The following is a 26,529-nucleotide window of genomic DNA, read 5'->3' as shown; positions in this document are numbered from 1 at the left end:
GCGCTCCCATTGGCCAGCAAGATTTTAAACTGATTGGTCAATTTACTTGTATAGTTCCTATTTAAGGAGGAGTTGTTCCTCTGTTTGTGTATATGGCTTCTGGCTTTGAGAAAGAGCAACTGAGTTTGAAACAGCGGGCTGTCAGCCGCTACAGCCATTTTTTACTCACGACTTGTCATTTTTTAATGACTTTTCCAATAAAGAGCTAATAAATTACTGAAGGTGGTGCCTGCTTCGCTTGGATCTGCATCATTTGATCATAGGTACAGTGATCTTAAAGCTATGGCACACCACATATCCTCTTGCATGGGTGCTCCTCCACTTCTGTTGTTTTTGCTATTAGCTTTAAAGAGCATTTGAAGTAAACGCCTCTTGCGGGCAAATAAGGATTTTTGATTAGTATCATCTCTGTTTATAATTTTGGTTACTTGATTTTTATAGATCATTATTATTATCCAGTACATTATTATAATGCAAGCATATTATTTACAGTTACAGTGGTACTGACAAATTATAGGGTCAAGTACATGATAAAAACAAGAGTAATACAGACAACACACTATCTTACAGTTCAACTGCTAATAGCTACATAGCATAGGGGCAAGACAAGAAAAGAGCACAGCAGTATCATTAACAATACCATAAATATACACAATGTGCCTGGTACTCGAATACTTCTCTCTCCTCACAAATAACACTTGAGAAGAGAGGCAAAGCCAGTTGTGTCAGTTTGCATTGTTTGAAATTGTCACATGATCACACTGGTCATGTGACTAAGTGCCACATAATTGGTTCCTTTTCTTGTCCCCTAGCGTCTCCATTCCTGGAAAAGTTAAAGTGTACCAGAGACCTCGCTTCCTAAAGATTTGATACTTACCCGGGGCTTCCTCCAGCCCCATAAACACATGCGGTCTGCCATTCAGCCGCAATCAGCCCCGGTAACTGGCTCAGTCGGGTCCAGTCTGTGTCCACTGTGCATGTGCGGACCTCCCGACAGATCGCAGGTGGACGGCCAGGGACTCACGCATGTTTATGGGGCTGGAGGAAGCCCCAGGTAAGTATCAAATCTTTAGATAGCGAGGTCTCTTATTTACTTCTCACTTTTTTGTATGAACAGTAGTATGCAGAAGTAGCAGCAAACTAATGGTTTGCCACTTTTGAACAACTGTACAGTCCCAAGCAGGACCCAAGCAGCCATCTTAAAGTGGATCCGAGGTGAACTTTTACTCATTGCATAATTGTGTTCCTTTCCTATTGTCTATAGGGCATTCCTCAAGCCAAATACTTTTTTGTTTTTGTTTTAATACTCTAATTCCCTATAAACTAAATAAACCACGCCCACAGGTTTTCAGAGAGCCTTGGCAGTAGCAAGGGCTCATGGGAGCTCAGTCTGGGCAGGAGGAGGAGGAGGTGTTACTAGCATTGATTTCAGAGGCAGAGGGGAGGAGGGAGGAGAGGGGATTAGTTTTTTTTTCACAGGCTGAATGCTCAAGATACAGCTAAGCCTGCCTCTGTGTAATGTTTACAAACAACATGGCTGCTGTCATTGTATCACAGGAAGAAATAATACTTTTCTATTAAAGCTGTTTGGAGCTAGATTTGCTGTGTAAACTATCTAAACTTTAGATAAGATATATAGACAAGTTACTTGTTATAGTTAGTTTTTCATCTCGGATCCGCTTTAAAATGGCAAAAGTGCCACATAACTGGTTATTTTTTTGGGTGCATACTGTGCAGAATGTAATATATATTGAAATGAACACATGATCTATACAGGAAGTCATTCTAAATTATCTGGGGACCCATTTGTCTCTTTGTCAGAATAGCATTTGTTCTGTGATTATTTGCCTGAGCCATTGTACCTATTGCTGAAGATACAGGCATCTCAGTTATTCCAATAAGATTCTGGCAGAGCAGTTTCTACAGTAACGAGGTCTTCTGTAAAACTCTGGCACCAGCATTTCCTGAGGTGATTCAGAAGGAAGTAAAATAAATTTGAGCAGATAGCTGACTTGATTAGGCTCTTTTCCTTCTGAACATGGCTCTGTGGGGACAGCCAATCAAAATGTTTATTCCAAACCCTTGGGTAATCTCCTGTAGCTACTGGCAGGTTGTGCTGTGCAACTGTTGAAAATTCAATTTACTGTTGAAGCTGAGTATAACTTGATATTTTACTTAGTTTTAGGTGACTTGAGTACCATTGTTAAAGTACCTTGTGGAGTTTTTATAGCATAAAATGTATGATACAGTCTGACATTGTTTTTTTTTTCTTAGCATTAAACATAGCAAAATATTGTTTTGTAGAACGGTTGCAATCAATGGCTGCTGTCTAAATGTGTAACATTTGCCCCTTGAGCAGTTTGGAGAACTCCATAAAGTGTCACTAGAGTAGACATTAAATAGAAATAACATTTAAGATTTATGGTATGTATTTTATTTATTTTTTTCTTATTAGCAGCACGGGCTTTAAAGTGTTATTTAAAGGGAACCTGAGGCGAGAGGGATACGGAGGCTGCCATATTTATTTCCTTTTAACCCCTTCAGCATTTAGAAAGTAGCTCCTACGTCCAAATATGCATACTGGATGTAAGAGCTACGTCCATGAAAAAACTGAGCCGCAGGGGTTCGCAGGGCCACAACCGCCGGGGTGCACGGGCCACCCGTTAGCCAGGAGATCAATGAATGGGAATGCAGTTCCCATTCATTGATCTAAGTCCCGTTAGAATGATCGCTGGCTTCTATGGAGAAGCTGCAATCGTTCGGTTACACATCCCCTCTTCACTTCCTGTAAGTACGCTTGTGGCCAAATAGTAAAACTACATGTACATACATTTTTTTTTAAATGAATAGACATTTACATTTAAAATTAACTCACACACACCCAAAAATACTCAAATAAAATTTTTAATTAAAAAAAATTACAATTAAAACAAAAAAACATAAATAGTTACCTAAGGGTCTGAACTTTTTAATATACATGTCAAGAGGTTATATTGCTAATATTTTTTAAATTATAAGCTTGTAAATAGTGATGGACGCAAAACTGAAAAAAATGCACCTTTATTTCCAAACAAAATATTGCCACCATACATTTTTATAGGGACATAAATTAAATGGTGTAATAACCGGGACAAATGGGCAAATAAAATACATGGGTAATAATTATGGTAGCATGTATAATTTTAAAGCTATAATGGACGAAAACTGACAAATAATGAATTTTTTCCATTTTTTCCTTAATATTCCCGTTGCATTTAGAATAAAATAATTCTTAGCAAAATGTACCACCTAAAGAAAGCCTGATTGGTGGCAGAAAAAAACAAGATAGAGATCATTTTATTGTGAGAAGCAGTGATAAAATTATTGGCAAATGAATGGGAGGTGAAAATTGCTCGGATGCATAAGGTGAAAAAACACTAAAGGCTGAAGTGGTTAAACAAAATCAGTTGCCTGGCAGTCCTCCTCATCCTGTGTCTCTAATACTTATAGCCATAGAACAAGCATGCATCAGATCAGGTACTTTGAGTCAGCTGATTCAGGTTTTACTGGATTAGCTATATGCTTGTTCCAGGGTTTTGACTCAGACACTACTTATGCCAGAATATCAGTGGGGCTGACAGGCAACTGGCATTGTTTACAAGGAAATAAATATGGCAGCCTCCATATCCCTCTCACCTTGGGTTCCCTGTAACTCAAATTGCATCTATGGTCCAGAGCATTAAACACAGCATAAAATGAATAGGATAAAATATATAAATAGTTTTCAGGTTACTGGAAGGATTAAACTCATCCGTCCACTTCACTTCGAAGCTAATTGATTGCCTTTGCCTTATCATATTGACTTGAGCAGTACTAAGCTCTGTAAACAATGTAGAAAAATCTGCTAAATTTTATGCCAAAGTATTTTCTAACTGGCGAATGCCTATTTTACCCTCAGTGATTGCACCCAACCAGGTAGGGTTTATAAAAGCGCAAAAGGTGGATCAGCGCAACACCAGGCCGCCTCCGAATGGCCTCCAATCAGAGATGCGCTGAGCCCCCCCAGGAACTGATTGCAGGCCATACGGAGGCGGCCTGGTGTTGCGCTGATCCACCTTTTGCGCAATTTTCGATTTTTCAATTTTACTTTACTTACCCAGGCTATGCATATACATAGGTTAGGATTTAGTTAGTGTTAGGCCCCTCCCATGGAGGATTGACTTCTTCACAGTGGGAGGGACGAGTACTTAATAGGTTGCATGCAAGCTGTTACAGGAAACCAACATTTTCCTCTAGTGGTAGACAGGTCATGTGTATGCTCGGTGTGTATTCGACCCCACAAGTGGGGCTTGCACTCTTTTGCAGGTAGGCACTAGTCTGTTTTTAAGTAGCGCTGCTCATTTCCTTGCTATGTAGGGTTTATAAAAGGGAAGCAAAAAAGGGAGGACTGATGGGACTAGGATGTAGTCATGGCCCGAACTGTTCGCTTGTAAACTCTACATAGGGAATGACCTCGTGTTCTTCAATACTGCACAGACGCTTTCCTGGGGGCCACATATCCTTGATTGTGCGCAGCCGAAAGTGCTCTGCGCAAGCACATAACGTCACGTAGAGCGCTCCCGGTTGCAGGCACGTGATCAAGGACACGCGGCCCCCAGGAAAGCGTCTGCGCAGTATTGAGAATTCTTGCGAACACGGAAGTGAGGTCATTCCCCATGTAGTGTTTGCAAGCAAACAGTTCGGGCCATCTCTACTAGGAAGATGCTGAATATCTTGCGATTTACGGTGTAAATGTCAAGCTCCTCCGGCATTCCTTGGATGCAGAGAAGGCCTTTGATTGGGTTCACTGGGGATTTATCAGAATCAGAATCATTTTTATTTCGCCAAGCACGACTGGGTCGTGCCCGGAATTGGACTTGGCATATAGGGCTGAGAAAAACACAAAACACAGTGTAAATGTTAAACAAAACACAATACAATACAAATACAGTTTCGAACACAATTGCGCTACTGCTATAAAATGTATTTTAACTTTGGACTGCCATAGATCATCATCCTGGATGATTCCGCATTCTCATCCCCAGGTTTACAAATTACGTAAGGTGCGTCAATGTAATCGGGTTCTGACCAACCCTGCTTGCGAGGGGGGATTAACAGCGTGTGTAGGGAGTTTATGAATAGAGTTTAGAGAGTTAACAGCAGAGGGGAAGAAGCTGTTCCTGTGCCTTGAGGTCCTGGTGGCGATGGACCTGAACCTCCGGCCTGAGCGGAGTCGGCTGAAAAAGCGGTAACCTGGATGAGAGGGATCGCTAGTAATCCTCAGTGCTCTGGAGCGCAGTCTGGAATTGTAGAGGAGGTCCAGAGGGGGGAGTGGTTTCCCGATTATCCTCTCCGCTGATCTTATCACCCTCTGTAGTTTGTGTCTGTCGCTGGCGGAGGAACCAGCGTACCAGACTAGGATGGAGGAACAGAGTACAGATTCGATTGTGGCGGAATAGAAACTCGTCAGGAGTTTCTGGGACATACCAAACTTCTTCAATTGGCGGAGGAAAAACAGCCTCTGCTGGGCCTTTCTTTGTGTGGATGTGGTGTTGGATTTCCAGGTTAAGTCCTTGAAGATGGTCGTGCCCAAGAGACGTGCACAGGGGACTATTTCCACTTCCAAGCCGTCAATGCAGATTGGGGGTGGGGGGGCGGGAGCGCGTTTCCTAAAGTCAACAACCACCTCAATGGTTTTTGCAGTGTTGAGGACCAGGCCATTATCCCTGCACCAGAGGCAGATTCTCTCAACCTGGTGGCGGTACTCCTGCTCTTCATTTTTGGTAATGAGGCCCACTATGGTGGTGTCGTCAGCGAACTTGATCACTTGGACAGAGTCTGACGTGGATCTGCAGTTGTTCGTGTACAGGGAGAATAAGAAAGGCGACAGTACACATCCCTGAGGGGCCCCTGTGTTGGTGATCCTTGGTTTTGAGAGGATAGGGCCTAGCTTAACAGCCTGGGATCTGTTACTGAGGAAGTCCGTGATCCACAGGCGCAGGGTTGGATGGACCTCTAGCGTGGCCAGGTTCTCCTGAAGTATATGGGGGCTGATGGTGTTGAACGCCGAACTAAAGTCGAGTAGGAGGATCCTGGCGTATGAGTCCGGTTTGTCTAAGTGGTCGTTGACAAGCTCCAGGCAGATGTTTATGGCGTCATCCGTGGACCTGTTTGTTCTGTAGGCAAACTGGAACGGATCCATCAGTGGTTCCGTGGAAGCTTTTAGGAGGGGCAAAACCGCTCTTTCAAAGGTTTTCATAATGACAGAAGTGAGAGCCACAGGCCTGAAATTATTGAGGTCAGAGACGCCCTGTTTTTTGGGGACGGGGATGATCGTTGACCTCTTGAAACACCCTGGAACTTTGCCTACCTGGAGCGATTTGGTGAGGATGGAGGAAAGAACAGGAGCGAGCTGCTGTGCACATGATTTCAGGCAGGATGGCGACACTCCGTCTGGGCCTGGGGCTTTCCGAGCGTTAATGCACAGCAGGTGTCGCAGAACAACGTCCTCGTTCACCTCCAGAGGGGGTAGATTTGTATGCTGGATATCTGAAGCAGAGGAGGGGGCAGGTGGCTTTAGTGGTGCAGCCTGGTTCTCAAATCTGCAGTAGAAGTCACTGAGACTCTCGGCAAGCTCAGTGCTGGGAGTTGCGTGCTGGAGGGGGGGCTTGTAGTTAGTGGCGGCCTTGAGCCCCTTCCAAACGGCTCGAGAGTCGTTCGAGGAGAGGTTCTTCTCCAGTTTTTCTGCATAGCTCCTTTTGGCCACTCTCAATTCCCTGTTCAGGGTGTTTTTTGCTTTCCTGTATTTCTCCTGGTTGCCGGACTTATGCGCTTTTTCCTTGTTCTTTCGCAGTTTTCGTAGTTTATTGGAGAACCAAGGTTTGTCGTTCGGGTACAGTCTGAGGGTTTTCGTTGGTATACAGTGTTCCTCGCAGAAGCTGATGTAGGAGGACACGTTGTCCGCCCACTCGTCTAGGTTCGGCGATTCCAGAGCCTTCCAGTCTGTACAATCAAAGCTTGCTTGAAGTTGTAGTTTGGCATCCTCTGACCATACCTTGGTGGACTTCAGGACGGCGGTTTTGCAGTTTCCAGGCGTCTCTTGTACGTGGGTATCAAGTGTATGAGGCAGTGATGCGATGAGCCTAGTGCTGCCCATGAGGTCGCCTTGTACGCGTCTTTCAGGACTGTATAGCAGTGGTCTAATGTGTTGGTGTTCCTGGTGGGGCAGGTGACATGCTGATGGTAGCGTGGCATCTCCTGGTGGAGGTTTGCCTTGTTGAAGTCTCCCGTTATGATGAACAGTGAGTCTGGAAGAGCTGTCTCCCACTGAGTGATTGTGTTGCTGAGATCGTGTATGGCGGTCTTAGTCTCAGCATCTGGTGGGATATACACCCCGACGAGGACATAGGAGGAAAACTCCCTGGGTGAATAAATTGGCCTGCAGTTTACCAGGATGATTTCGAGATTTGGGGAGCATTTCTTGGCAAGTATAGAGGTATTAGGGCACCAAACAGAGCTGATGTAAAACAGATGGATGCCACCTCCCTTGCTTTTCCCGGAAAGGGTGGTGTCGCGGTCTGCCCGGATGAGGCTGTAGCCTGGGAGATGTAGGGCACTGTCAGGGATGTCGTCGTGGAGCCATGTTTCTGTGAAGCAGAAGACTGGAGTGTTGCTGCCCAGTTCCCTCTTGTTACTGAGGAGCCTTAGTTCATCCACCTTGTTGGGGAGGGAGCGAACGTTTGCTAGGAGGACTGCGGGGATGGCTGACCGCAAGCCCTTCCTTCTCAGCCTCGCTTTGGCACCCGCTCGACAGCCTCTTTTCCTTGGGTCGTTTCGGGGCACAGGCACTGGGGTAATGAGCTCCTGGATGTGGCTCCAGACAGAGTCATATAGGAGTCTGCCCTCGGGGGGCTGGGCTGTGCTGCGCTCCCATTCGAGGAGCTTTGTCCTGCAGAGAGTGGTGCGTGGGGGGAGGGGTAGCAAGGAAGGCATGGATGTGCAAGGAGAAAGTTCATGCGTATGGCGCATAAAAAGTTCATGCCTCCGCTTACAGCTCATACGTTGGAGTTCCCTCCGGTTCCCGCCAGTTCGCCAGCCTGGAGTGCAGTGCAAATATCAGATCACCCCCACCGACCGTCAGGCAGTGCAGAAAACAAATTTCGCAGCTCAACAGCGGTGCAGATATCAGATCGCCCCCCCCTCAGACAGCAGTGCAGAATCAGATCAGATCACCCCCCCAGTCCCTCAGCAGTGCAGGTATCAGATCGCCCCCACAGTCCATCTACTGTACAAATATCAGAACCCCCTTACAGTCCATCAAGCAGTTGCAGATATCAGATCGCTCCACAGTCCGCAGTCCGATCAATTGCAAGTATCAGATCAGATCACGCCCCACAGTCCATCAGTAGTACAATTACCAGATCATTGTCAGATCAGATCACCCCCACAGTCCGTCGAGCATTTATAGGAGCAACCATGTTACAATTTGGTATAGGTCCAGAATTCATGAAAGTGACAATGGCACTCTACACACCACTTGTCCATACTAGTAAATATATTAGGCTTCTATTAACAAATGCAATGTAACTAATGGTACCCATCAAGGGTGCCCCCTATCGCCCCTACTTTTCACAATGGTAATAAAAACATTAGTGAAATTTATAAGAGCCAAGCCCCTAATTTTGGGCATAAACTTTCATAGTAGGGCATTTTGCATTATCATTTATATGTCACATCCCATCCTATCACTAGAACAAGTGGGGGGCTACTTTAATGGATTCTCCCCTTTATCATACTACAACGTAGATGAGACCCATTACTGGTAAATTTCTCTTTTAATGGGCCAAAAAAGCAAAAACTTATCTTGGTATCCAAATTCCAATAGAGATGGTCCGAACCTCCGATTTTCGGTTCGCGAACCAGGTTCACGAACTTCCGCGAAAGTTCGGTTTGCGCGAACTTTCGCGAACTGCAATAGACTTCAATGTGGAGGCGAACTTTGAAAACTAGAAACATTTATGCTGGCCACAAAAGTGATGGAAAAGATGTTTCAAGGGGTCTAACACCTGGAGGGGGGCATGGCGGAGTGAGATAAACGCCAAAAGTCCTGGGGAAAAATCTGGATTTGACGCAAAGCAGCATTTTAAGGGCAGAAATCACATTGAATGCTAAATTGCAGGCCTAAAGTGCTTTAAAACATCTTGCATGTGTATACATCAATCAGGGAGTGTAATTAGAGTACTGCTTCACACTGACACACCAAACTCACTGTGTAACACACCGCAAACAGCTGTTTGTGTTGTGACGGCCGTGCTGGACTGGTGCACACCATGACGAGATTGCTCTTACTCTGTGATATCAGGTAATGTCTGACTTCCTTATTAACTTTCGATGGTTCTTTCTCTACCATTGTTAAAGCTTACATCTATTTTTTTTAAATTACATTTTCTGCTGTTTGTTCAGTACCTGCAACGAGAATCTATTATGGAGGGCAACTCTGCCATTGTGAGTGACCACGGGTAATGGCCGGGGAATCAGGGTTCGATTCCGGTCCGGAGTGGGAGCTTGAGAACTGGCTACCACCACCACACATCCAAGTAAGGACCCATTTGCTGTATAAGTAATGTACCTGCCCTGACCGTGCTTTGCAGACAGGCATCTTTGGTCAGATGGACCCTTCACCCAGCGCTGTGTGCAAGAGATGACACCACTTGCCTTTAACGAGAATCTGTTATGGAGGGCAAGTCAGCCATTCATTCAACTGTGTGAAACTTTCGATGGTACTTTCTCAGTAGCATGGTGACCACGGGTAATGGCTGGGAAATCCTGGTTCGATTCCGGTCCAGAGTGGGAGCCTAAGAAACGGCTACCACCACCACACAACCAAGGAAGGCAGCAGGCATGGCATGCACGTCCCGAGATGGTGACCAAAAATAACAATACAGGAGGACTTTCGAGGCCCTGCTGTATATGACACTGATCGACTTTACTACCTGCAACGAGAATCTGTTATGGAGGGCAAGTCTGCAGTGCAGCCAGAAAAATTAGGCAGGCATGTACACACACCAGAAAAATTATTATAGCGGCCGCTGCTAGCAGCGGCCTTAAAAATTCAGGAACCCACCTCTAGTCCTGGACCCTGTTGGTGGTGGCGGAGAAGGCAGTCAAGCGGAATGCGGGCAGAGATGCTGTGTGGGGACTGACTTAGTCTCGGGGCGTGCAGTAGCCCTCCGGGATCCATGCCTCATTCATTTTGATAAAGGTCAGGTACTGAACACTTTTGTGACTTAGGCGACTTCTCTTCTCAGTGACAATGCCTCCAGCTGCGCTGAAGATCCTTTCTGATAGGACGTTAGAGGCAGGGCAAGACAGAAGTTGGATGGCAAATTGGGATAGCTCTGGCCACAGGTCAAGCCTGCGCACCCAGTAGTCCAAGGGTTCATCGCTGCTCACAGTGTTTACATCCACACTTAAGGCCAGGTAGTCGGCTACCTGCCGGTCGAGGCGTTGGTGGAGGGTGGATCCGGAAGGGCTAAGGCGAGGCATTGGACTAAAGAATGTCCGCATGTCTGACATCACCATGAGATTGATGGAGCGTCCTGTCCTTGCCTGCGTGGACATGGGAGAAGGATTACTGGCAGTTGTACCTTTATTGCGTTGTGCTGTGACATCACCCTTAAACACATTGTAAAGCATAGTTGCCAGCTTGTTCTGCATGTGCTGCATCCTTTCTGCCTTCAGGTGAGTTGGTAAGTTAACATGTCCGCCACTTTGTGCCTATACCGAGGGTCAAGTAGCTTGGCCACCCAGTACAGCTCATTCCCCTTGAGTTTTTTTATACGAGGATCCTTCAACAGGCTGGACAGCATGAAAGACGCCATCTGCACAAAGTTGAATCCAGACGTACTATCCAACTCCTCTTGCTCTTCCTCAGTGACATCAGGTAAGTCCTCCTCCTCCCCCCAGCCACGAACAATACCACGGGAACGTTGAGCAGCATAAGTCCCCTGCGACGCCTGCTGCGGTTGTCTCCTCCTCCAAAGAAACACCTGCCTCATCATCCGAGTCTGACTCCTCTTCCCCACATGACTCTTTCTCCTCTTCCTCCTCCCCCCTCTGTGCTGCCGCAGGTGTTGAGGAAACATCTGGTTCTGATGCGAATTGATCCCACAACACTTCCTCCCGTAACTGTTCCTCTTCATGCTCCTCCACAGCTTGATCCACCACTCTACACACGGCACACTTCAGGAAGTAAGCGTAAGGGATAAAGTTGCTGATGGTGCCTTCACTGCGACTCACCAGGTTTGTCACCTCCTCAAACGGCCGCATGAGCCTGCATGCATTTTACATCAGTGTCCAGTTGGTGGCCCAGAACATCCCCATCTCCCCAGATTGTGTGCTACTGAATTTGTAGAGGTGCAGGGTGACGGCTTTCTCCTGTTCTAGCAGGCGAGAGAACATGACCAGGGTCGAATTCCAGCGAGTCGGGCTACCACATATCAAGCGTCTCACCAGCAAGTTGTTTCTCCGCTGAATGTCCGCAAAGCATGCCATGGCCGTGTAAGACCGCCTGAAATGCCCACACAACTTCCTGACCTGCTTCAGGACATCCTCTAAGCCTGGGTACTTTGACACAAATCTTTGAATGACTAGATTCAGCACATGTGCCATGCATGGTACATGTGTCAGCTTTCCCAAATTCAACACAGAAATGAGATTGCTGCCGTTGTCACACACCACGTTGCTGATCTCCTGCTGGTGCTGGGTCAGCCACCGATCCACGTGTTTGTTCAAAGCAGCCAGGAGAGCTGGTCCAGTGTGACTCTCCGCTTTGAGGCAAGACATGTCTAAGATGCCGTGACACCGTCGTACATGGCATGCAGCATAGGCCCTGGGGAGCTGGGGCTGTGTAGCTGGAGAGGAGATCGCAGCACCAGCAGAGTTGAACTACCACTCAGTCAAGGAGGAGGAGGATGACGACAGTGAAGAGGATGTAGCAGGAGGAGAGGAGGTGGCAGGAGACCTGCCTGCATGCCGTGGAGGTGTCACAAGTTGGTCCGCTGCACAGCCACGTACTCCCTGCTTGCCATCGGTCACCAGGTTGACCCAATGGGCTGTGTAAGTAATGTACCTGCCCTGACCGTGCTTGGCAGACTAGGCATCCATGGTCAGGTGGACTCTTGACCCAACGCTGCGTGCCAGAGATGACACCACTTGCCTCTCAACTTCACGGTACAGTTTGGGTATCGCCTTTTTTTTAAGAAAATTTTTGCGGCCTGGCATCTTCCACTGCGGTGTCCCAATGGCCACAAATTTACAGAAGGCCTCAGAGTCCACCAGCTGGTATGGTAACAGCTGGCGAGCTAACAGTTCTGCCAAGCCAGTTGTCAGACGCTGGGCAAGGGAATGACTGGCAGAAATTGGCTTCTTTCGCTCAAAGATTTCCTTCACAGACACCTGGCTGCTGTGGGCAGAGGAGCAGGAACCACTCAAGGTCAGAGGCAGAGTAGAGGAGGGTGGCTGTGAAGGTGCAAGGGAGAAAGTGGCTGAAGATGATGCACCTGAAGGAGGAAGAGTAGAAGGAGGGTTGCTTTTCTTTTGTGTGCTGCTTTTCCTCTGGTGCTCTTCATTGCAGTTTGTGCTATTTCTCCATGTGCCTTCGTAAGGCACTTGTCCCTTTGTGGGTGTTGGCCTTTTCCCAGCTCAATTTTTGGAGGCAGAGAGAACAGATGGCATTGCTCCGATCTGAGGCAGACACACTAAAAAATGTCCAAACCGCTGAGCCTCCCTGGGGTGATGGCACTATGATGGCATCAGCAGCTGACGTTGAAGGGCATGTTGGCTGGCTGTCCATAGGTGGCGATACATGGCGCCACTGCCACCAGCTGTTTCTGACGACGAGCTCCCCCTGCTTCTTTCAGGAACTCGTCTCCTCCTACTCCTTTCTGACTCCCCCTCTGAACTGTCCCCCTGTTCATCTCCTTTATTGGGAACATACGTTGGATCCATATCATCGTCATCATCATAATCATCCTGTCCAGCTTCGCTTGCCTCAGACACCTCCAAAACTGCACCAATAGCCGGTACTTCATCATCCCCCTCCGCACATGTTACGTCCATACTGTTACCTAAAAGATGCAATGTGGGTCGGCACCACCTAAGTGGTATAAAGCTCTTTATTCCATGTAAGCAGTGACAGACGCTGTTTCAGGCTAAATAGCCTTTTCTCAAACTGCTACAGCTGTAGCAGTTTGAGAAAAGGCTATTTAGCCTGAAACAGCGTCTGTCACTGCTTACATGGAATAAAGAGCTTTATACCACTTAGGTGGTGCCGACCCACATTGCATCTTTGACTACAGAGGACCCCAAGAGGCACTGGGGTTGGGGTCTGGGCACACCGCTTTGATACATTGGTGCTCCTACTACTTGACTAATTGCATAGTGTTACCTAACTCAGACATATGAGGTGGTGTAACCTGCTTAGCGCCTTCATCTGGTTGTAACAATAATGGCTGTGCATCAGTGATTTCCCCACCAAATAACTCCTGCAAACTGTCAAATGTAGCCAATGTGGTACATGGAGTAGCGCTGGTGGCTGCGGAAAATGAGGTGTTCTGTGTTAAATAGTCAACCACGTCCTGACAATCTTGGGAGTTGATGGGACGTGCCTTCTTCTGAGCAATGTACTTTGGTCCAGGGCCACACGAAATCACATCACCACGACCTCGCACAGACCTGCCGGGTGGCCTTCTTCTGGGTCTACCTCTTCCTCTACCTGTTTTGTCCGTTTTGTCCATATTGTGGGGGATGAAGTGAAAGGTATACACTAACTTGAGTAATACAATGTGCAGTCACACAGGTGCAGTTAACAGGTATGCACGGAGTGGTATATCACACTGCATGCACTCACGTAGGTTGGTGGGTGCACAGAAGTGAACAACAGGTAGTAGTAGGTATATGCAGTGATGGATATTACAATGTGCACCTGTCACGCACAGACAGGTACCGGACAGACACAGTGACACTGCGTACGCTCACGTAGGTGGGTGGGTGCACAGTGAACAACAGGTAGGTATATGCAGTGGGTATTACAATGTGCACCTGTCACACACACAGACAGGTACCGGAAAGGCACAATGACACTGCGTGCGCTCACGTAGGTGGGTGGGTGCACAGTGAACAACAGGTAGGTATATGCAGTGGGTATTACAATGTGCACCTTTTACACACACAGACAGGTACCGGACAGGCACAGTGACACTATGTGCGCTCACGTAGGTGGGTGGGTGCACAGTGAACAACAGGTAGATATATGCAATGGGTATTACAATGTGCACCTGTCACACACAGACAGGTAACGGACAGGCACAGTGACATTGCGTGCGCTCACGTAGGTGGGTGGGTGCACAGTGTACAACAGGTAGGTATATGCAGTGATGGGTATTACAATGTGCAAAAGCCTGACCTTGCCTGCATTTTGTAAGGGGTGTGTGTCTCCAGAAGGGAGTGTAGCCTAATTGGCTACAATATGCCTGCTGACTGTGATGTAGAGGGTCAAAGTTGACCCTAATGATGCACTATGGGGGCGAACCGAATTTCCGGAAAAGTTTGTGGTTCTCCGCTATCGCGAACCCCGGAAGTTCACGGGAACCGTTCGCCGCGAACCGTTCGGGCCATCTCTAATTCCGAACAACTCTAATGATATTTATTTTACGCAGCACTGATTAGTAAAGCAAGGGAAGAACTTAATAACATCTTCAAGGTTGAATTATCCTGGCTGGGGAAAATAGCAGCATTTAAAATGCAGGTACATTATTACCTAGGTTACGTAACATATTTGAACTATCCACATTCCTTTCCCTGAGAAATTCTTCTCCACATTACATAAAGTCATAGCAGATTTTGTCTGAGAGGATAAAAGCATACAATAGGAGGTATGGGATTGCCCAGCCTTAAATCTTATTACTTAGCTTAGCAAACTTTGGTATATCAGAGGCATGGTGGTCCCATTTCCCTGAGAAAATATGGGACATCTTAAACCCAACATTTCTAAACAAGACACAAAAGATCTTATTCGCTTGATCCTACTGGGTCACCCACTACCAAACTAGATTATCATTTTGGGAATGCCTACATCTCTGATCTGGTCCACAGGCACATACCAGCCCGCCCCCTCCGATCCTCCAATGACCTGCGCCTAGTCGCACCACGCATAACTCAGTCACACGCACGATTGCAGGACTTCACCAGGGCTGCCCCTACTCTCTGGAACTCTCTCCCACCAGCCGTCAGACTCGCCCCCACCTTTAATACCTTCAAACAAGCTCTCAAGACTCACCTCTTCACGCTCGCATACCCCCCTACACCAGTATCATAATATGTTCTGTTAGACCCCCTCTCAAAAGACGCACCTATTGTCTCCACCCCACCCTTTAGATTGTAAGCCTCTGGCAGGGCCCTCCTCCCTAATGTATCCATCTTGATTATGCAATCTTACTCACAACCACCCTTCTTGTAGACTCGAACAGTCTCTATCTTGACCTATGACACTGTATTGTTATCAAATCATTTGCATGATCTTGTTTTGTTGTGAGTTTCCGTATGTTCTACCTGTATGTTAACCCATTTATCTATTGTGCAGCGCTGCGTAATATGTTGGCGCTTTATAAATACAATAAATAATAATAATAATAATAATGCCCAATCATGCAATACTCTGGCACATGGTGTCATCCAATATGTAACCAAAATGCCGTACCAGTTAACCCCAGAATTAGCCGTTATACATTGGTTTCGAAACTTTTCCTATCTCTTGTAGGTTTCTCATCTCCTACACTATTGGCGCTGCCTGAAATATTATTACATCGCTTTGGAGGTTTAACCTCAGCCCTGCATTTCTATAGCTCAGGCATTTCATAGATTTCAATTTATCAGAGGAAGCTAAGCTGAGTCCCTTAACTTCCAAATTAGACAATCTATCCATTATTAGTATTATCTGGACCCATTTTCACACACACACATCCTTGATATAGTGCTGGATGATGGCGAGGGACTAGGAAGACTTAAGGAGGCTGGAAAAAGCACCAGGTAAGTAAAAGGCCATTTTTTTTACTTTAGGTTTCCTTTAACCAGTGCACTATCCAGTCACTCTAAATTGCCAAAAAAAAAACAACAACAAAAAAAAAAAAAAAAACAACAGTTCAACCACAGCATGGTTTCTCTTTCATGTTTACTTTACTGCCACTCACCACTCAGCATAACAAGCAGATATGGACAACCTACAGGGCTGTGGATCCATCATTAATATACTGTAGCTCTGCCTCAGGTCAGGTGTTAAATTTACTGCTTTTGTCTTTATAAATAAATTGGTGAAAAGCATTAGATGTAGGAATTTTTGTACTGGGGCTGAGCTGTCTTAGAAACTTAGGTACAACAAACATTTAAAGAGAATCTGTATTGTTAAAATCGCACAAAAGTAAACATACCAGTGCGTTAGGGGACATCTCCTATTCCCCTCTGTCACAATTTCGCCGATCCTCACCGCATTAAAAGTGGTTAAAAACAGTTTTAAAAAGTTTGTTTATAAACAAAAAAAATGGCCACCAAAACAGGAAGTAGGTTGATGTACAGTATGTCCACACATAGAAAATACATCCATACACAAGCAGGCTGTATACAGCCTTCCTTTTGAATCTCAAGAGATCATTTGTGTGTTTCTTTCCCCCTGTTCTCATGCACTGAAGTTTCAGGCTACTTGTTTCTTCCTGCAAACAGCTTTGCCCTTGTCTGTAATTCTTCAGTATGTGAAAGCCCAGCCAGCTCAGAGGACGATTTATCCAGCTTGTAAAAGATAAGAGAGAAGAGAGAAGCTGCTCTAATCCTAAATAACACACAGGTAGTGTGCATAGAGAGGCCTGGAAGGGGGAGTTCATAGCAGAACCACAACACTGAAGAACTTGGCAGCCTTCCAGACACAGGCCGACAAGTCTGACAGGGGAAAGATACATTGATTTATTACAGAGACAGTGATAGTATAAAGTGCTGCAGTAAGCCAGAACACATTAGAATAGCTTTTTGAACTTGTAGGATGATAAAAAACAGGATGCAATTTTTGTTACGGAGTCTCTTTAAGGATCTGACGTCACAGCTGTCATATGGTCTGGGTATGTGTGAAAATCTGCAAAGGGGCACTATAGCAAAAATAAAAATGAACATTTAAGACACCTAAGTATATGTACATACACTTGTCCCTGAGTAAATGCACCATCATTTTTTTTACTTCCTAAGCTGCTGTCACTTGTAGTAGGGAATACATATCTAACATATCTGACATAATTTGGAATAGTCCATCTCCAACTGGGGGATTCTCTAAAGGGGCTCATACACTGGGCGATTTCAGCCATCGATTGATCAGAAATTGATTCTTTCAAATCTAAAGATCGATCGATTTGTGGCCGATTTCGATGGATTTGATCTGTCTGACAGGATGGAAAATCTAGGTCGATCTGCTGCTGTTAGCAGATGCATGGCCCATAGAGTTGCACTGGATCTAATGGTCCAATAATGCATTTAGATAGATTTCCAACAGATTTAATTCTGAAATCTATTGGAAATCTGTTCCTAGTGTGTGGCACATCAGATAGATTCCTGTCAGATTCGACTTGACAGGCATCTGACAGAAATCTATCTGATGGTCCAATCTGCTGCAAATCTATAAGTGTATGGCCACCTTTAGTTTCTTTTAATTGTTTAAAAAGCTCCCCCGATAAGATGTATAGAAACATACCAGCTAGTCTGCCAATCACTGCAGACTATTCTGTAAACTGGACTGTGCCACTGCCATTCAACCAGAGCCTCATTGAAATATAATGGCATTTCGTTTTGATGCAATTATATTGCCTGAAGCAATGGATGAAGTGTGAAAGGAGACCCAGAGCTGGCAGATTATTATACATACTGTAAGTGACAGCTGCATAGGACGTAAAGAAATATAGTACATTACACAGGGACAAATGTACCTCCATATGTATGTGTACTTATTAATTTTACATTTTACATCTTTCTTGTTTTGCTAAAGTGCCCCTTTAATGCCTTGGTTGTCTGGTATGTTTGACCAAAGTGTTCTTATTTCGTCAGTATATCTTTCTTCTCTAGTCATGTAGAGCAATTTATAAATCTAAAATGCACAAGGATTTGAAGATGAGAATATTTTAACATATCAACCCAAATTACCCCAGGCCTAATGACTCTTCTGTAGCTAAAGTAACCTTGAAAAAGCATTGCAATATTTAATTAACAGCCATGAAAGCAAGCCTGCAAAACATGTTTATATATTAAACAGAGTTTCTATAAAGTAATGCGAATCAAGATTCAGCAATCCTTTAAACAGCTGAGGTTACTTTAATCTCTCTGTTTAACCTTCACCCTTTTCAATTTCACCTTAAAGCTTCATTCAAGACTAACAGCTAGATACACAAATGTAATACAGCGTACAGGAAATGTCTAAAATTCCTAAAGATTCCTAATCGTATAACGCTAATGCCACACACCCAACAATTTTTTACATTTCTTTCTAATTCAAGAATTACAATTGATCCACTCCCTCTTTGATGTATTTTCTGATGTTCCTGTGTCCTACTCATGCCACAAATCTCTGGCTGGTACTCGCGTTCTTCCAAACAGGCACCGATATTGGGTGTCATGTGACCAGATACGTACAGAAAATATATATATACTTTGGTTACTCAAAATAATTTTGAAACTTATATATAATATAAATATATATATTCATACACAGTAAAACCTTGGATTGAAAGTAACTTGGTTTGAGAGAGATTTAAAATACAGGCAAAATTGTTTGTGAAATTTTGACTTGCTATACAAGCAGGTCTTGGTATACAAGCTTGGTATACAAGCAAAAACTGTTTACACATGTGACATCATCACAACTGAGCCAATGGTTCTTCTCAATTTGGCGCTGCAGGATTGTACTTAATTATACTTAAAGTGGATTGAAACACAGCATTTATTATTTTGCTCTAAAAAATTATTTACAGCATATATACAACCAGCATTTTTTTTTTACTAGAAGAGCATTCAAAGGGTTACACACAGGACTTGAAAGTTCAGTGCAGAGAAATCTGGACCATCCAAATGACTGTGGAGAAGCTCCTGGACACAGACAGACACTCAAAGCATTTCTGCCTTCAATACATAATGAATAAAACCAGTTATGAATAAAATGCAAAGTCAGCTCTCAAAGCAAAAAACTGTACTTTTGGGAACTTGTAATTTCTAAATGAAAAATAATAATTATGCACAAATGCAAATATGATAACTGTATGGCATATAAAAAGTAGGAAAACATGTTTTTATTGAATAGCCGTCGTCAGGGCATATATAATTAAAGTGCTAGGGTGCAAAGTGCATTATAGTAGAGACACACAGCTATTTACAAAATCATTATCAAGGAAAATAACAAAAGAGAGATGTTCTCTCAGGCAAAGTCAGCTATCGGGAAACTGACTTTGCCTGAGAGAACATCTCTCTTTTGTTATTTTCCTTGATAATGATTTTGTAAATAGCTGTGTGTCTCTACTATAATGCACTTTGCACCCTAGCACTTTAATTATATATGCCCTGACGACGGCTCTATTTTTATGAGCCGAAACATGTCGGTTTTGGTGGAGGGCTTTTCTTTATTTAGGTAGAAATTACTCAGCAAAATTAGTGTTTGGCTGAAGGCAGTAACCCTGGGTGACTAATCAACACATATTGCCCCTTGGGTTAAACGTTTATTTAACTGCCCAGCTAGACAATTGAAAATTGATAAAAAGGAAAAATAGAAAATATTGTACGTTTTTAATAAATATGAAGTAAAAGTTATGTTTTAGTAGGTCTCGAATAAGGTCAAATCTTGTTGTTTGAGGATAGGAAGGACAGAACGTGAGTGACACCAGAGAGAGGGTGTCACTAACAGGTCTGGGAACTGCCTCTAACAGTAAGGCCAGTTCTCGAGGTCGGACAATCCAGGTCGTTAACACACAGACAGATACGGTACAGATTCAGGAGACAGATACGGAATCCAATAAACAGGCAGGGTTTGGCAACGGAGTATCAGAATAGCGGGGTACAGAATCGAGAGGCAAATACAGAGTCCAGGAACGAGCAGAGTTTGGCAACAGGATATCAGAGATAGCAAGGTACAGAATCAGAGTTCAGCAGGATAGTCAGGCAGGCAGAAGGCCATAACAAATAATACAGTTCAATATTCCTAACGCTAAGGTGTGAGGTCCGTGATCGTCAACACCTTTGGAAACTATGCTAGAACACAGATACAGACAAGGCCTGAGTGCTACCACGATGTGATCGCAACGACAGACAACCAGAGAATGACCAGCACCCAGTATATATAGACCTGTGCTCTCCAGCACCTCCCTCAAGTGCTGGACCAATGAAAGTTGCTGTGATTGTCAGCTGACTGGCCTGGTCAGCTGACCTCTCTCTGACTGCCATAAAGGTTCTGCCTCTCCGCGTGCACGCGCGTCATTCTGAACCTAGGTGGACTATTAGTCCCAGCCACACCAGTACTGCTTTGCAATGTCTCCGCTGACCCGTGCGTGGGGTTGGTCGCACCGCTCTCTGCACCGGCGGCTGCCTCCCCGCGCTGGGTCAAAGTGTCAGCAACAGAGCCATGCGTGCCAACCGCCGCGTCAGACGCGGCGGTTTTTCCGCGTTCCGTCATGCTCTCCATGGAAACAGCCACCTCACGCTTATAAACTGTAACGTGAGGTTCAGTAATTAGGATTATGCTTTGGTAGATTGCTGAGAGAGCTTTTGTGAGATTCTCATTTATAATTATATCCTCTATAAAGATATGTTCATTGTTAAAGCCACACACAAAAACGACCACAAGATAGCAATGACTGTTAGTCATACTGAAAGTCTTGTTTAATTTTTTATTTAATACAGTACAGTACAGTACTATATATTAAATATTTTTCTATAACTGTTTTTGGATTGTGGAACAAATCATATGAGTTTACATGAATCCTTTTGGGGAAATTGGCTTTGATACAAGAGTGCTTTGGATTACAAGCATGTTTCTGGAACGAATTATGCTCGCAAACCAAGGTTCCACTGTAGTCATACTGCATATGACTCTCCTCCCATGAAATCTGATTTGCATATGGCTATGTGATTTTTTTCATAGTGTTGACATTTCATTTGTATCAAGTGTACTTTAAGTAAATTAAAATGCAGGCGCTAGCAAATGATGAAAATATTCAAAATAAATATCCTGGCTTTACTGTCATTGATGAATTTCAACAAAGGGAAAACCTAAAAGGGAAAACCTGTGCTGATTCAGTTTGAACATTGTGGCTCTTACACAAAAGCAGCCATTGCACACAATACAGTTCCTGAAAAAGTAGCTTTTCTTAAAACAGACCTGAACTCAGAACTGCCTGTCTGCTCTATAAGATACGCAACAGCATAATAGCCTTTAAAGAAAAAAATTAACCTTAAAGAAAAATTAGTTGTTACAGCTGATACAAATCCTAAAATAAATCTCCAGTGTTTCTACTTCCTGCTTTCATAAAAGCAGACATATTGTAAATATCCTGGATAGTGTACTGGCTAAGGGCACTGGTTAAGGAGTTCAAGGCAAGACTCCCTAACACTGCAAGGTGGCCTCCTGAGCGCATCCCAGTGACTACAGCTCTTGAGCGCTTTGAGTCCGACAGGAGCAAAGCGCTATACAAATGATTGAATTATTATCCTGTGCTTTCAAATAAGCTTTTATGCCTTATCTGCCATGCCAGTCAGGTGACACTGGGGGAGAGATGAAATTACAACTTGTCATTAGACACAAATGAGGAGGAATTACACAGGCTAAACTCTCTAAATACATACAGGGTGCATTTCTCTGTTTTTCTTCTGTTCGATGCAAAAGTTCAGGTCCACTTTAAAGGTCAGGTCACAATAATAAAAAAAAGAGATTTCATCTGCCTTTATATCCGGCTTACCCTGACTGTTGTCCTCCAGTCTAAAGACAGACCAGCTAATTATTAGGTAATATGTATTGTAGTCACTGTTTCTGGGTAAATATACATTTCAGGCAAAACTCCTGCCGCAAGGGAAACACACTGTTGTTATTCAGCCCTGCCCCAATTATTTAACTGTACTAAAACTGCTGAATGATCAATACTAGCTGCACACAATACAATATGTAAATGGTCACTATGGCGAAAAAAATGTAAAATTTAAAATATGTGCAAACATAAACAAATAAGAGGTACATTTTTTTCCAGAGTAAAATGAACCATAAATTACATATCTCCTATGTTGCTGTCACTTACAGTAGGTAGTAGAAATCTGACAGAAGCGACGGGTTTTGGACTAGTCCATCTTTTCATGGGGGATTCTCAGGAATTTATTTATTTTCAAAAGCACTTAGTGAATGGCAGTTGCCCTGTCCAACTGCCTAAAAACTGTGTAGCAAGCAGGGAAGCTGGCCAGCCAGCATCATTGTTTAAATGCTTTTTAGGGAATATCTTTATAAAGAATAAAAGCCTTGCTGAGAATCCCCTATGAAGAGATGGACTAGTCCAAAACCTGTCACTTCTGTCATATTTCTACTGCCTACTGTAAGTGACAGCAACATAGCAGAAAAGTAATTCATGGCTCATTTTACTCTGGAAAAAAATGTACTTCTTATTTGTCTATGTTTGCACATATTTAACATTTTAATTTTTTTTTTGCAATAGTGCTCCTTTAAGAGAAGATTAAAGCTTTATGTAAAGAATACTAATTAAAAAAGCCTTATACTCCAAAGTTGGGTACACACTTTAGATAACTATCATCCAGAACAACAGATAATTAGCCGATAAAACAAGCGTTTGCCCACTGGATTACCGATCTCCCAATTACACAAGGTCATACAACATAAACGGACTGGCAATATGTTCAAGCGACCGATCACTAATACATATTGGGACACCTCCATGTAGTATGAGGGTCACATTGAATACTATGAGCAGATGGTGTACCCACATACTACATGGAGGTGGTAAAATTGGTCAGTGATTGGCCAGTCATAAAGTGTGTACCTGGCTTTAGGGTGCATACACTCATCCAGTTTTGATTGGACAGTTTTACCACCTCCATGGAGTATGAGTACCAACAGACTTTAAATAGTATGAACAGATTGTGTAGGTAAGCTCTTATATTACATAGAAGTGGTAAATTGGCCAATCAAAAATAGAGTCCCGGTAATCCCTTTTGTGTGTACCCCTAAAGCAACCAGTGTCATCTGAGATCTGACATCTTGGGATAACCCCTCCCGTTGCTCGAATGTCCGCGTACACGAGTACGAGTAGTGACGCGTACGAGTCCGAGCTGTCACGAAACGACTCGTCACCGCGGCTCGTTTGAATCGCTAGTTACGCTTCGCAAGACGAGTCCATGCGAATATCATGAATCACGAGTCGTCATTACGACTCGTGACTCGTACACTATATTGCGTAAGCTTATGCTGGCATGCGTAAAAATGTACGCATGAAACAAACGTATTCTTAGAACTTTTCATCATTTATACATGATATTTCTGCTGTATGAATGATTCAATTTGCAATACATTAGTGGAGGTGTCCATCATCACCAACACAGACTAGGTTAAGAAGACCACAGCACAAATTTGATCCGTGGCACTTTTTAGGGTATCAGGACCTTATAAATATGTCCATAAAAATTAGTGGAGGAGGTGTCCATCATCAGCAACACAGAGTTGGGTAAGAAGAACACAGCACAAAGTTGAACCATGGCACTTTTGAGGGTATCACGACATAATAAGGTCATAGGTGGAGTACCTAAGTGGCACTCTTGTGTCGGTGGTAGAAACACATTCCAAAGGAGCATCAACAGCAGCAGGAGGAGGTGGTATATAGTCTGGTAATGCCACAGGCAGACTGGCAGGTGAAGGTCATAGGTGGAGTACCTAAGTGGCACTCTTGTGTCGGTGGTAGAACCACATTCCCATTCTCTGGTGGTGAGACTGGCAGCAGCAGCAGTTAAAATATATACAGTAGTGGTAATATATACAGATGAGTGTGGCACCCAGGCTGTGGTGCTACCACACTTAGGAGCAGAATCCGGTGATGAAGGTAAGTAGTCTGGTGGTGAGACTGGCAGCAGCAGCAGTTAAAATATATACAGTGGTGGAATATATACAGATGAGTGTGGCACCCAGGCTGTGGTGCTACCACACTTAGGAGCAGAATCCGGTGATGAAGGTAAGTAGTCTGGTGGTGAGACTGGCAGCAGCAGCAGTTAAAATATATACAGTGGTGGTAATATATACAGATGAGTGTGGCACCCAGGCTGTGGTGCTACCACACTTAGGAGCAGAATCCGGTGATGAAGGTAAGTAGTCTGGTGGTGAGACTGGCAGCAGCAGCAGTTAAAATATATACAGTGGTGGTAATATATACAGATGAGTGTGGCACCCAGGCTGTGGTGCTACCACACTTAGGAGCAGAATCCGGTGATGAAGGTAAGTAGTCTGGTGGTGAGACTGGCAGCAGCAGCAGTTAAAATATATACAGTGGTGGAATATATACAGATGAGTGTGGCACCCAGGCTGTGGTGCTACCACACTTAGGAGCAGAATCCGGTGATGAAGGTAAGTAGTCTGGTGGTGAGACTGGCAGCAGCAGCAGTTAAAATATATACAGTGGTGGAATATATACAGATGAGTGTGGCACCCAGGCTGTGGTGCTACCACACTTAGGAGCAGAATCCGGTGATGAAGGTAAGTAGTCTGGTGGTGAGACTGGCAGCAGCAGCAGTTAAAATATATACAGTGGTGGAATATATACAGATGAGTGTGGCACCCAGGCTGTGGTGCTACCACACTTAGGAGCAGAATCCGGTGATGAAGGTAAGTAGTCTGGTGGTGAGACTGGCAGCAGAGGTACAAATATATACAGTAGCAATATATACAGAAGACGAGTGTGGCACCCTGGTACTACCACAGTGGGCAGCAGAATCCGGTGATGAAGGTATAGAGTCTGGTGGTGAGACTGGCAGCAGAGATAAAAATATATACAGTGGCAATATATACAGATGACGAGTGTGACACCCTAGTGGAGGTGCTACCACACTTTGAAGCACCAGCAGCAGGAGTTAGTGGTGGTGTTGAAGGGTGAACAGGTGAACCCAGCCAGTTCATTTCTTACTCCTCCTATCACCAACAGCAGGGGCCAGAAAATCATCACCCACCCAAGCATGGTTCATCTTAATGAACGTTAGTCTGTCCACCGACTGTGTGGACAGACGAGAACGTTTCTCAGTCACCACTCCACCTGCAGCACTGAAGCTCCTCTCTGAAAGTACGCTTGAAGGAGGGCAGGACAGGAGTTCCAGGGCGTACTGTGCCAGCTCAGTCCAAATACCCAACATCTTCACCCAGTACTCCATGGGGTCCACAGGGGCCTCAGTGTCCAGCCCGCTGAAGGACCCCATATAGTCAGACACCATTCGGGTGAAGCGTTGGTGCTGACTGGTGGAGGATGCTGCTGCTGATGCTCCACGCACCTCCTCTGTAGGCAACTCCACACTGTACATTTGCCTTTTCAGGCTGCGCAGGTCCCCTGGCCGCCTGCTGCTGCTGGGTGCAGGCGCCTGCTGCTGGGTTTGCTGGACAGGTGCAGGGGGGGGAGTGCAAGGCTGGGGGAAGGCTTCCTCCAGTCTGCGAACAAGGGCCTGCTGTAATGCCCTTGCTTGTTGTTCTTGGTCTTCCCCCTGCATGAACTGGCCCAGCTTGCCTTTCAGTCGTGGGTCCAGCATCAGGGTGATCCAGATGTCCTCCCTCTTACGCATCTGAACCACCCTGGGGTCTCTGCGCAGGCAGCGCAGCATGTGGGCAGCCATGGGGAAGAGGTTAGCCACAGCAGCCACGCCTGCATCAAAATGGCCAGCTACAACATGCCTGTCCTCCTCCTCTGCCCATTGTGCCTCTTCCCGCCTGTTCCACCCACGCTCCAATTCTGCTGCGCTTCCTTCCTCCCCCTCATCTGCAGCAAGGTCAGGGACCTCCACCTCCTCCTCTTCCTCCTCACCCTCAGATGTTGACATTTCCTGCTGCAGATCCAGCTGGCCCAGGGCTGCCTCCCCCTGTTCCAGCAGGTCAAAAACTGCCCCGTCCAGCAGGCAGACGAGGGGCACCCACTCGCACAGTGAGGTCTGTTCTCGGCTCACCTCCTCGGTCCCCTGGAGGAATGGAGCCAGAACAAGGGCCACCTGCTGCATCAGACCCCACTGTGCGTTTGTGATGACTTGCAGTGCTGAGGATCCGGAGCACAGCAAGTCACCGATGTACCGATTCACGGCCTTCCGGTGTTTGAGGAGCCGCTCCAACATGCACAGTGTGGAGTTCCACCGAGTCGGTACATCGTTGAGCATGCGGTGTGGTGGCAGGCCCTCTTCCTGCTGCAGAATGGCCAGGCGTGCTGA

General features: G+C 45.1%; 1 long non-coding RNA gene across 3 annotated transcripts in view; it reads left to right on the top strand.

Moving 5' to 3' along the window:
* The window catches only part of LOC137521607 (uncharacterized), a 306,082-nt gene that overhangs the window by 35,241 nt on the left and 244,312 nt on the right, over positions 1-26,529 (top strand). The window lies entirely within an intron of this gene.

Source organism: Hyperolius riggenbachi, chromosome 6 (assembly GCF_040937935.1).
Source record: "Hyperolius riggenbachi isolate aHypRig1 chromosome 6, aHypRig1.pri, whole genome shotgun sequence".
Classification (NCBI taxonomy): Eukaryota; Metazoa; Chordata; class Amphibia; order Anura; family Hyperoliidae; genus Hyperolius; species Hyperolius riggenbachi.
This window is presented reverse-complemented; position numbering and strand designations above follow the sequence as displayed.